The sequence below is a fragment of the Sarcophilus harrisii genome, chromosome 2, assembly GCF_902635505.1.
Source record: "Sarcophilus harrisii chromosome 2, mSarHar1.11, whole genome shotgun sequence".
NCBI classification, from domain to species: Eukaryota; Metazoa; Chordata; class Mammalia; order Dasyuromorphia; family Dasyuridae; genus Sarcophilus; species Sarcophilus harrisii.
Genome location: NC_045427.1, coordinates 107,037,528 through 107,051,367, shown reverse-complemented (window position 1 = coordinate 107,051,367; position 13,840 = coordinate 107,037,528). Strand labels below are relative to the sequence as shown.

The 13,840-nt window shown below is 32.9% G+C and overlaps 1 protein-coding gene across 5 annotated transcripts in view; it reads left to right on the top strand.

Moving 5' to 3' along the window:
- Positions 1 to 13,840, top strand: part of WDPCP (WD repeat containing planar cell polarity effector) — a 363,046-nt gene that overhangs the window by 84,744 nt on the left and 264,462 nt on the right. The window lies entirely within an intron of this gene.

The following is a 13,840-nucleotide window of genomic DNA, read 5'->3' as shown; positions in this document are numbered from 1 at the left end:
TAAGCGCTTAATAGAGTGGTGCTATATATAAAATATTTAATAAATGCTTACTATATGAAGCACTTTAATAAATATATCTGAAAACAACTGTGATTTTGTAACTGTGATCATTGAAAATGTCTTGAGAAGATAGAAGTGACTGATGAGAGGAATAGCATGTATTTTCAGACCTTTGCCAGTATGTGAATTTGTAACATGGAGGACTTTGTTACAAGAAAGATTTAATCTTTCTTTTTTAATTGGACAGAGGTAGAGTTAAGAGGAATGTAAAAAGGATAATGATAGTGAGTAGGGAGTAATAGTGATAGTGAGTGATAGTCTTCCTAAAAAGCAGCAACAACAAAAAAGGAAGCAAGAACGAATGTTAATGAAATATTAAAAAAAATAAACAGAAGAGAGCAAAAGGAAGTTCAGAAGAGTACAAAAACAAGAAAAGCAATATTTGAGCTACCATGTTAAATTTGAACTACACACACAAAAAAGTTGGTGGGGAAAAAACTATACATAACCGAAATTCAGAGCTTGGTATAAAATCCCCCTTTGGATTTGTATGTTGATGATGAAACGTTGGTGTTTGATATTTATTAAATTCCTAAAAGAAAGAAAAATTATCAGTTATTAAAATCTGTAGCTCATTTTGTTTCAGTTCCTGTCCTTGTATCTGAATCTGTTTCTTTTTGTTCTTTTTCTTTCTCCAATAGCAGTATCAACAGGTGTGGGACAGGATAGGATCTTATGCTGTTGAGTTATCACTTCTTTTCTTTGTAAGCCAAAATACCATGGAACAAACCCAGAGAAATGGGAATTAACTTTGTTATCAATTGGATTGAAACTCATTTGTGGGTTTTGCCTTTGGGAAAAGAGGATGTAGAGATCACTTTAAGAATTGAACGGGAAGTTTCAATCCCAGGAAACCTCTTTGCAGGCTGCTTTTGCCTGGAGGGTGAAGGTGGAAATCACTGAGTTGTTTTCAGTAATTGTTTGTCAGAACTTTCAGTGTTTCATTCCATTGAAATTGGCCTGATATATTTTTTATGTTTAACTGTCAGATGAATCTGATGCACAAATATCATCATGTCATTCTACTAAAAAATCCTCATTGGCTTCCAAGTGCATGTTTAGTCAAACACTTTTACCTGACATACTAGGTCCTTCAAAATCAGATGCCAGCATGTCTTTCTAGCCTGATTTTATTCTACTCTCTTTTTTGTACGATCTTTAAACATATCCTGCATTTGCTTTTATTCATACTGTTTGTCTAGGCCCAAGGTATCTTTTCCATTTTCATCTCTTAGATTCCTACTCTTCTTTAAAGTAAAAAAAAAAAAATCACCATTATCCTACATCATCAGTAATCATTTGTTTTTCATTGAGCCCCATATGACATTATGGTTTGCACTTTTCTAATGTAGTTAATTATATTACTTTAGTAGATCTTTGATCTTGTCCACATTGTTATTTCATCCAACAAAGCAGATTGAAACTTATTCATATCTGTCCAATCTGTATGACTTTTTCCTTCTTGTCCTCCCCTAATTTCTCTCTATAAATTCAACAAAAGACACTTTGGATCTAGACAGCCTAATAAATAGGATTCTCCTTTAAGCCCTGTCAGACAATCACTCTATCTATCTATCTATCTAAATCTATCCATCTACCTATATCTATCTCTTACAAAAGAGATAGATAGTTATGTCATATATAATTAGCCTATCTTTTAAAAATTCAAATATTTCTTTCATTTTTTCTTTATGTCATCTCTTACTTGTAACATTAATGTTTTAACAATATATTATGCCTATCCTTGCTCATCATCCACATCTTAATTGCTTTTTTGGCTGAACCTCAACATTTGCTTCTTTAGAAGCAGTAATGTTATATGAATCATAATAACTCCCTTGATTGAATTTTAACAAAAAAGGTAAACTGAAATAGGTAACATATTTTTAGCAAGGAATGCTACCTTTCAATAAATAGGTCAATAGATTCCCTCCATTAATACAAATACCCCAAGCATAAAAACAGCTTCCCTTTTATAGGTTTAAAGGCATATAGAACAAAGAACAGAATAGAGTAGATTACATCATGGAGTTAAGGGCAATAAGCTTGGTTAAAGAGACAAAAGAAACTGAGCTGGGATACAGAGAAAACATGATTTATTGGAAATTTGTTATTGGAGGCTATCAATGATATCCTCCTCCTCCCTCCCTGCTCCAGGAGACTAAGAAATGATCTTTCATTAAATCCAAGTGACTCAGACTTTTGGACAACAAACTAGATCATCTTGAAGGCCTGGCAGAGTAAAGATATTTGAGGGCCCAAATATATGATATACACATAGGTGACACTTTTGGAAGAACCTTTTAAGAAGTTTTGTTCTAAGGAATCAAAAAAATTTATTTATAATCAACTAACAGTATAGTGGGATCTTACATTCTCTGCATCTTTGGCCAGTTGTGTGATGGAAAAAAATGTGATGTAATAAAGACTATTTCTCTTTAAAAACCTTTGTTTACTAATTTATAATACCTTAATGAAGAATGCATCTGATGTATTATTCTCACAAAATATTTTTGTAGATGTTCAAGTAGACTTATGGATTGGAAGTTAATAGTGCTCTCTTTTTTTGTGGTTGTTTGGTTTTTTGTTGTTAATAATAAGTTGTGAAATTTTGTCCATCTAATTGGTATTTTCCTGTGTACTTCAGAAATTCTGGGAAAAAATCTCTTAATTCCCTCAAAATTGTGTCATGTCTAGCACAAAGCTGTTTGATATATAGTAGACATTGTCCAATGATTTTCCCAAAATTTATCTTAAGTGCCATTTCCACTTCCACATCAGAGCTGTGATGTAAAAATCCAAATGTGGTGACTTCATTGTTCTTGATATTGAAAAGAGTTTGTTATAAAAATTTGGGGGACTCTTTTCCAGCTTCCATCTGTTTACTTTTCTCCTTTTTTTTTTCTACCTTAAAAATCTTCATAATAACTTTGCTTAACTCTTTCATCATACTAATTTTTTCTTTACTGCTGTTTTTTTTAAATAAGGTGATAATCTAGTCATTTTTCATAATATTTACAAATTCAATTATATACAGAATATTATGTAGCTGTTGCTAAGTGCAACACCTTCCATTTCTTTTCTCAAGAGATATTTATGGTGCACAAACTTAAGGTTTCTGTGTAGTCTACAAGTCTTTGTCTTCTTTCATTTCTTACTCCTGAACTCTTTCTCCTTCCCACTCCAACTGTCTCTATCTCTCTCTGAATGACACCCAAAGATATATATATATATATATATATATATATATATATATATATATACATACATATGTGCATGTATGTATTTATATTTACCATTCTCACTCATAGTTGGCTTTGTACTAAAATGAGTAAATATCAAAATATATTTTAGCTTAATTTGGAAGGCTTTATCAAGTTCTTCACATAATTTTTCTACTTTATCTGCAATAGACATTGGCATATAATATATGATTATTTTCATGGTTGTCTTTTTGTGATTACTTAGGATAAGCATTACAATACATGTCCAAATGTCAAATAAAATATTTCTTGTTGCCTTTGTATGTATGATGAAACCAGCTCTACTAACTTCTTTATTTGCTTCTCTAAAGAAAAGTGAGTCATCTTTCCATTTATTTGCAACTCCATTTTGGGTTTTTTATTTGTTTTTGTTTATAGGGAGAATGCCAAGAATGATATGTACATAGTTCCTCTAAGAATCTTACATTTAAAGTAACAACAATGAAGTTAATAGTTATAATCTGAAAACTATGATTCTTTCTTTTTATCACTGCTACCATTACACAGAAAGGGAAGGAAGGCACATAGGGTTGGGGGCAATATTTTACTTTTCCCCACATGGATTGCCAAGAATTCATCACCAACTAGATATCTCAGTGTTGATAAATATCTTCATTCCTATCAAGACTATTTCTTGGAAAGCAAACATAATTTGTTGCTCTATTATTCCTAATTTTTCGAGCATAGAAGAATCTGTCAATATCTTCATTTCACTATTATAGCCTTTTAAAACTTCCACCTGGAGGTTTTAAACTATAGTAGTTAATTTGTGTTTGTCACTAATCAGTCTTTCTTAAAAGGTTTTAAACTATAGTAGTTAATTTGTGCTTATCACTCATCAGTCTTTCGGATCATAGATAGGTTTTGGTGCTGGAAAGGACATTAGAAATTCCTGAGTACAATCCATAGATTTTCAAATGAAAAAAATTGAATTGCTTAGTTTTGTTTTCTAAAAAAAGCAGTTTTCCAGAGTTTTAATCATTTAATCAACTCCTTAAAGCCCTAAAAGACAACATATTTAAGATTTTAACATTCAAAATAGTGTTTTGTAATGAACATAGATTACACCTTTAAATGAGATCTTATTGAAAGGAGGAAAAATAATATCCATATTGTCCTAATTCCATGAATTAATGTAAGATCTCTCTAATGCACAATCACAGAGAATTCAGATAACAATGCACCTCCTTGAAGAGTTCTAAAGTTTCTCCATTTCTTTCCCCACAAAATTGGGACATTGGAATCTGGGATTTCTCAAAAGTCCTGGATTCTAAAGCTGTCATCAGTTATTTTATTGAGTATAAACCTTTGAGACTTTTAAAATGTAATAATTAGATTTAAAAAATTTTTAAATTATATTTTACTTTTCCAAATACATGCAAAGGTAGTTTTCTTTCTTTTTTTTTTAATTTAATTTTATTTTATTTAATAGCCTTTTATTTACAGGTTATATGTATGGGTAACTTTACAGCATTAACAATTGCCAAACCTCTTGTTCCAATTTTTCACCTCTTACCCCTCACCCCCTCCCCCAGGTGGCAGGATGACCAGTAGATGTATATACTTGTGTATAAGTATACATAACATAAGTATACATGACAATATATGTATACTTTGGTCATGTATACTTATACAAGTATGCTTAATCAGACTCTGAAATATTGTACAATTAGCTTGTGAAGGAAATAAAAAATGCAGGTGGGCATAAATATAGGGATTGGGAGTTCAATGTAATGGTTTTTAGTCATCTCCCAGAGTTCTTTCTCTGGGCATAGCTGGTTCAGTTCATTACTGCTTCATTGGAAATGATTTGGTTGATCTCATTGCTGAGGATGGCCAGGTCCATCAGAACTGGTCATCATATAGTATTGTTGTTGAAGTATATAATGATCTCTTGGTCCTGCTCATTTCACTCAGCATCAGTTCATGTAAGTCTCTCCAGGCCTTTCTGAAATCATCCTGTTGGTCATTTCTTACAGAACAATAATATTCCATAACATTCATATACCACAATTTATTCAGCCATTCTCCAACTGATGGACATCCATTCAGTTTCCAATTTCTAGCCACTACAAAGAGGGCTGCCACAAACATTCGTGCACATACAGGTCCCTTTCCCTTCTTTAGTATCTCTTTGGGATATAAGCCCAGTGGTAACACTGCTGGATCAAAGGGTATGCACAGTTTGATAACTTTTTGAGCATAGTTCCAAACTACTCTCCAGAATGGTTGGATTCGTTCACAACTCCACCAACAATGCATCAATGTCCCAGTTTTCCCACATCCCCTCCAACAATCATCATTATTTTTTCCTGTCATCTTAGCCAATCTGACAGGTGTGTAGTGGTATCTTAGAGTTGTCTTAATTTGCATTTCTCTGATTAATAATGACTTGGAGCATCTTTTCATATGACTAGAAATAGTTTCAATTTCTTCATCTGAGAATTGTCTGTTCATATCCTTTGACCATTTTTCAATTGGAGAATGGCTTGATTTTTTATAAATTAGAGTTAATTCTCTATATATTTTGGAAATGAGGCCTTTATCAGAACCGCAAAGGTAGTTTTCAACATTCACTTTTGCAAAATCTTGTGTTCCAAATTTTTCTTCCTCTTTTCTTCCTTCTCCCCTCCAAGACAACAAGCAATCCAATATAGGTTAAACATGTGCATTTCTTCTAAAGGTATCTCCATATTTGTCATGCTGCACAAGAAAAATCAGATCATAGGGGGAAAAATATTGAATATAATTTTTATTGCATTGTGGTTTGAAAAGGAAGCATTTACTTTTTCTGCCTTTTTGCATTTGATTGTGAGGTTTTTATGCCCTAATGCATGGTCAATTTTTGTGCAGGGTCTATGCATTGCTAAGAAAAAGGTTTATTCCTTTCTGTCCTTCTTCAGTTTTCTCCAAAAATCTATTATATCTAGATTTTTTAGGATCCTATTAACCTCTCTAGTTTCTTTCATGTTTACTTTGTGGTTAGATTTGTCTGGTTCTGAGAGAGGAAGGTTGAGATTCCCTACTAGAATAGTTTTGCTGTCTTTTTCTTCCTATAACTGGCTTAAAATCTTCTCTAAGGATTTGCCTGCTCCATCATTTAGTGCATATACATTTAGTATCATTACTAGCTCATTATTTACAGTACCCTTTATAAAGATGTACTTTCCTTCCTTATCTCTTTTAATAAGATCTATTTTTACTTATGATTTATCTGAGATCAGAATTGCTAACCCTGCTTTTTTTTTTTAACTTCACCTGAAGCATAATAAATATTGTTCCAGCCTTTAATCTTTACTCTGTGTGTGTCTCTCTGTGTCATATGTGTTTCTTGTAAACCAACATATGGTAGAATTTTATTTTTTACTCCACTTTGCATTTGTTTCCATTTTGTGGAAGAGTTAACCCCATTCACATTAGCAGTTATGATTACCAGATCTTTATTTCCCTCCATCCTATTTTCTCTCCTATATATACTTTTATTCTCTCTTTCCACCCTGTCCTTAGATGTATTTTTTTTTACCCACCCCACCAACTACTTTATCTCCTATCACTTCTCTCCCATTCTCTTACTAGTTATTTTTTTTACCCACTCCACCTTATGTTCTATTAACCTTCCTTCCTTCTCTTACCTTTTTCCTAGTGTTTCTGCCCTCCCTTCTATCCTATCCCTCTCTTTTCTTTTCCTTTTTCTCCTCCTACTTCTTTATAGGGTTAGATAAACTTCTATATCCAACTTAATGATTAACAAGTTTATTTTTTAAGGAGTTGTTTTCTCCAGTCAATTTCTGTGCTGTCTTTTCCAAACAGTTGGATTTCCCCTCCCAACTTTCATAACTTTCCTGCATAGCTTTCATTTATTTTCCCCATTTTTTTCCTGTTTCTCTTTCATGATCCATTTTTAGACTCTCCCAAGATAACCTTTTGAACTGGAGACCAATACATATCTCCTTTTGAGGCTTCACCTGAAGGCATTTTGTCTTTGCTATCCTCTTCTGGGTTTATGTTCTGATCTTCCCTGTCTCCATAGTAGCTCTTTATAGTCAGAGCTCTTTTTGCTTTCTTCCTCATTTTTAAAGGTTGAGTCTTTTCCTATGACACAGAAGAGATTGTCCCAAGCTTCTTCTGGAAGAAAATAGAGATTTCTTCATGAATGTGCTGGGATCAGTGATGCTTTCTTACTGCATTGTCTGGGCCTGTTGTGTTGAGGTTTGGGGGTTCACAATTTTCTTTCTGTAGTTGCGTTGGAGATTTTACAGCTGGTCTGGCGATCTACTGGCTTTCTAAACCAGGACAGAGTAGCCAATGCTGACATATTTTGGCGAAGAACCTCTAGAACAGCTAGATTACCCATGCCAGCCCTTCTTGGCCATGCTTTCATTGGGCCATGTTCCCTTTGCCCATTTGAGACAGACCATCCTGAAATTCTTCCAAAAGATATTAAACTGGAAAATTAGTACACTCTGGATTTTGTGGATTCTGTTACTCCAAAATCTGTTCAGAGGCTTGTACTAGTGCTGATCTAGGGAAACTGGGGAGACCTCAGGCAATGTCCTGTCTACTTTCCACCATCTTGGCTCTACGTCCTTCCCCTCCTCCCCCCACCCAGGATTTAGTTTTTTTAAAACAATTAAAAAATAATATGACATAATATTTTAGTATTTTTATTCCCATTCTTTGTCTATTTTTAAAATCTCTACTCTCATATTTTCAAACCATTCTATCCACCTTTTTATAAATTCATTAATTGGGTATATATTATTATGACACATCTCTGAGAAGAAGGACAAGTTATATTATGAAGAAAACTGCAAACAATTGGGCAACAGTACACATTTCTGCAAACTCTGCTAATGTTCTAATTATGAATCATGTGTATTGTTCTTATTATGGGAAATGCACATTTGATTCAAAGCCATTGAATGGTGAAGCATTTTTACTTGCTTATTTTGTTAATGGAGACACACCCTCTCTATGGAACCACTCATCTAATTCCCTCCTACCCCCCCCCCCCACAACAGAATGCAAAACCTAACCTTTCTCTGAAACTCCTCTATTCTTTTTCAAAACAAGCACTTATCCACTAACACAATATTGGATATTACAAGCTCAGTCTTGACTTCTTTCTTCAGGCAAGTTTTCAAACTAGGAAATTGCCAGCATTCTTTTAAACTGATGTTAGTCCATTAACAAGGTAAAGGACATATCAAGTTTTTGGGGGTTTTTTTCAAAGTACTTATTATAGTTTATTGAATGATAAGTTATTTGATACCTGGGAAGGGTATTGATTTGGCCCTTTGACTCCCTTGCTGTGAAGTGGACATAATTATTCCCTACTCTGTCTCTTTATACAACTTTATTGGTAGATACTTAAAGATGGCATGATGGCAAATTGCTGGTATTGGAGCCAGGAGAGGATTCCATTTCATTCCTTCTCCACTAGTTATTAGAAGCATAATCATAGGTAGGCCACTTAAATTCTGAGCCTCATTTTTCTTATTTATAAGAAAAGGGAACTGATATGTCATATTTATCTTATAGGTACACTGTCAAAATCAGATTAGGTGGACTGTATGCCCATTGTTTAGCAAATCTTAAAAGCATTGTATAAATGTCAGTTAATATGACAATTACTTGGATGGATATATGGTCTCATTGGTCTGGACACTCCCTCTTTAATAATACAGATTGCAACTAAAATGTTCAAGTCTTGCCACATTCTCCCAGTGCATTCTGTGCACTCAGGAAGGGCCTTCTTTTGGATATCTTGTCATAGTACAGATAACAGTGAGCCAAAAGATTGACTTTTGATTATGAATAAATGCTTGAACATTTATTAATTGCCTACTTTTTTCATGGCACTGTGGTAGATACAAAGACATTTTGTATTATAAATTGTAAATCAATAAAAACAGTCCTTTCTTTCAAGGAATTTATAATCTAATAGGTGGATAAAACAGATATAAGTAGAATGACTAAGAAATGAAATTTTAATCTGGGCAGTGAAGGGATTATACATGGTAGCAAAGCACAATATGCCATCTTATCCTTTTGAGAAATAACAGTAATGTTGAATTGATTATTATTTACAGATTAAGAGGAATAAGTGGAAAGTATATCTGGGAAGGGGATAGGCTGGTAACAAGATAGATGGCAAGATGTCTCCTTTGGATTAATTTTTGGTGTCCTGGGAGAGGATGGTATGGGATTTTATTCCTTGAACATGTTCTTTTCTGGTCATATATCATTTAGTTAAAATTATTTATACTGCTTCTCCTGCACAGCTCTTTGTTAGTAATGTGTTATAGCCTGATGATAATGATGATGATGATGATCATAGTTAGCATTTATATAGTTCTTACTATGTGCCTGTTACTGTGCTTAATGCTGTTAAATTTAAAAAACAAAACAAAACCCTATGACCTGTAAAAACAGAAGGAACTCTAGATCCAAAAAAGGGAATCTGGAATGAACCAGAGTCCCATCATATTTTACAAAAATTATAAATGCATTTATTGCCTGAGAAGGAGTTTGCAAGCTTGAACAGTGAGTCAAGATCCATGTCTGTTTGAGGGAGAGTTGGAAAGAGTGAGGTATTTGTACTTCTGAAGGAAAGGAAGGCAGGGAATTAGGAAGAAAGACAGGAATTGGACAAGTCCTAGAAAGAAATGTGGCAAGAAATTCCCAAGAAATGGAAGCAATCCAGGAATACTGTTTGTATTATTGCTAATTATTACTAGATCAATAAGGTTATAGAATAAGAAAATAAATGTCTTTTTTGCTTGAAGTATAGTTCTTCATACAATTATTGTATAATTCTTCTGTACAATTACTACTGTAATGGTGAAGTATAATGAATCTTTGAATTTTGATTCAGAGATTTTAATCTGCTAATGATTTAGTCATTTCCATACCTTAAGATTCTAGGATCTTTCCTTTTCATTATAAATATCTGTATTGCTTGAAGTTACTGTTACTCTGAAGAAAGAAAGAGTGTGGGTAACAATGCATAGTACACAAAAATTTCTTATTCTCATAACAAAACATGGATGAATGTTTTGACAAATTGCTTAACAAAAATAGGAGTTAGAATTAAAAAGACTTAGGATTTCAGAAATTAGCTTCCAGATGATTTTTAGATGTTCCTATATCCTATAGTTCTCTTTCCAACCATAGAGGCACATATACTTCATGAAGATAGATGGTTTTGATTGGTTGGTGAGTAGAAAAATTACTTTAACTTTGCCTTCCCATTTGTAGCCTATGCCATTTTCTTCCTTCTTTGAAGTCCTGTACTGAATCATTTTCTCTTGTTTTATGTGTGTTTTATATTTCCCATTAGACGGTGATCTTTTAGAAACTATCAGAGCCCATCTCCATTTCTGTGCTTTCACACAAGCTTTCACCCCATTCTGGGGTGGGATGCATTTTATCCTGACCTCTTTGCATTTCTATCTTCCTGTGACATTCAACTTAGTGTAACTTACTCTAGGTACCTTCCATGATCCTCATTGGTAATGCTTATTCCTTCCTTTGCTCACTTTTTATTTCCTCACTTGGGCTCTACTTCTACACGTTTAGTAGACTGTCAGCTCCTTGAGATTAAAGATTATCTTCACATTTTTCTTTGTATCTACTGTGCCTCAAATAGCTCTTTGCCTGTAATTAGCATTTAACAAATGTTCAAGTAAAATGAATGGATAATTATTTTATATGGTACATAGTGGATTGTGCAATACATATTCATTTGATCAAATGAGTTAATTGGTGTAAAATGACTTTGAAAGTATACAGATGTGACTTCAAAGTAAAATGACTAGTCATAAAATAAACAGGAAAAAACCCTTATCAAACAAGAAATGGCATCAGATGACTGCTAACACCTTTAAAATAGTCACCTAGGAAGTTAAAATTTATTCCAAAAGCACTGCTATTTTCTCAAAATATATTTTGGAACGTTTTTTTTTTTTTGAAATTGTGTATGGTGTGGTGTATATAGTTTCATCTGTTTTCAAAAGTCACATACAATCAGGTCTAGTAAAGTGAATGATCAAGCTTAGAAATGCCATTTTTTTTGTGAGAGAGAGACAGACAGACAGAGAAAGCAAGAGAAAGACAGAAAGACACAGAGAGAAAGAGAAAGAGACAGAGAAACAAAGACAAAGAAAGAGACAAAGATAAAGACTGAGAGAGACAAAGAGAAATATAACTACAAATTTCTTTTTCTAATTTTTATTCTGAACTTAAACACCAAATAAAATGTGTACTTATCTATGTAGCAGATCCAAAAAAGGGATTATACATGAAATTGTGATTCTCTGTTACATACAACTTGCTTTTCTTTTAAAATTTATAAATTCAAATATTATAAATTTAACATGTTACTTTCAAAGAACTGTTAATTAACTATTCTTTCTGGTTTTCTTTCTGTTCTCTTCTCTGTCGATTTTCATCTTTTATTTTGTTAATGTAATTATCAATTTATTTTTAACATTAATTTGTTGAGTTCCTAATTCTGTCTTTCACTTTCTCTACCTCACCCATTGTGAAGTGAAGAAATATAATATAAATTATACATGTGAAATCATGTATAATATAGTTCTGTATTAGCCATGTTGAAAAAATTTAAAGGAAAATAATGGAAATAAAAATATATGCTTCAATTTGCATTTAGACTGTAAATCCTTTCTCTGGAAGCAGATAGCATTTTTCATCATAAATCCTTTGGAATTGTCTTTAATCATTGTATTACTCAGAATAGCTAAATCATTCACAGTTGATCATCATACAATATTGATATAACTTTGTAAAATGCTTTCCTAGTTCTGCTAATTTTACTTTTCATAACTTCATAGATATCTTCCCAGGTATTTCTGAAACCTTCCTCCTTGTCATTTCTTATAGTACAGCAGTATGCTATCACAACCATATACTGCAACTTGTTTTGCATTCTCCAATTGATGGAACATCCCTTTGATTTCTAATTCTTTCTCATCACACAAAGAACTGATATAAATATTTTTGTACAAATACAACAAAACACCATTTTCCTTTTTTTTCTTTAATATTTTTGGGATACAAGCTTAGTAATGGTATTACTAGGTCAGAGTTCATAATTTTACAATCCTTTGGGCATGGTTACAAATTGCCCTTCAGAAAGGTTGGATCAGTTCACAACTCCACCAACAATATACCAATGTCCTACTTCCCTTCTAATATTTGTCATTTTCCTTTTCTATCATGTTAGACAATCTGATAGGTGGGAGGTCAATAGTGATTTAGAATATTTTTTTTTCATGTGTCAATAGATGGCTTTGATTTCTTTATCTGAAAACCATTCATATCATTTGACCATTGTTGGCACATTTATCTTTTTCATTTTTGATACTGGTAATTAGGTTTTCTTTCTTTCATTAAAAAAAAAATCAAATTAACCAATAGCTTATCTATTTTTTTCTCATAAAAGCAGCTCTTCCTTTTATTAGTTCAATGATTTGCGTTCTTTCAGTTTTATTTCATTTTGCTAAGGCATTTTGGGTTGACTTGCCTAGGGTCACACAGCTAGAAAATGTTAAGTGTCTGAGTTCACATTTGAACTCAGATCCTCCTGACATCAGGGCTGGTGTTCTATCCACTGCACCCACCTAGCTATCCCCTACTTTCAGTTTTATTAATCTCTTTTGATTTCCAGGATTTTCCTCAAAGATCTGTTTTTTCTGCTAACTACTGTCTGTCTTAAACTTCTCCCATTTCTACCAGCCCCTGCTCCCATCTCTTATCCCCTTTCCCTCCTATTTCCCTAGTGAGTAATACATATTTCAATCCCCATTTGAGTGTACGTTATTCCTTCTTTGAGTCAGTTCCAGTGAGAGTAAGTTTTAAACATTGCCTGCTACTTTCTCCATTTTTTTCCTCTCCTAAAAAAGTTCTTTCTTGCATGCCTCTTTTATGTGAAGTAGTACTTTAGAGTTGTTTTAATTTCCATTCTCTACGCTATAGTAATTTAGACCATTTTCCCCACAGGATTATAGATAATTTGGACTTTATCTGAAAATTGCTTGTTTGTATCATTTGACCATTTATCAAATTTGCTATAATGAATTTTTCTTGAGTCTTCTGCTTTTCTTTTAATCTTGGCATCATTGATTTGTTAGGGAGCATTACAGGATAAAATGGATACTTCTGATTATGTTAAATTTAAAAGATTTTGCACAATCTCTTTTTTTGGTTATAAATTTTTCCTTTATCCAAAGATCTAACAGGTGAATGTATTGAGAATAAGCTAAATCATTTCCAGTCCCTCTGTTTTTAATCTACTTGCATTTTTTATTTCCTTCTCAGGTTATTTTTACATTATTTCTAAGTGTGATTTTTCTTGTGCAGCAAAATAATTGTATGGATATGTATACATATATTGTATTTAACATATACTTTAACATATTTAACATGTATTGGTCTACCTGATATCTAGGAGAGGGGGTGGGGGCAAGAACGGAAAGTTTTGCAATTGTCAATGC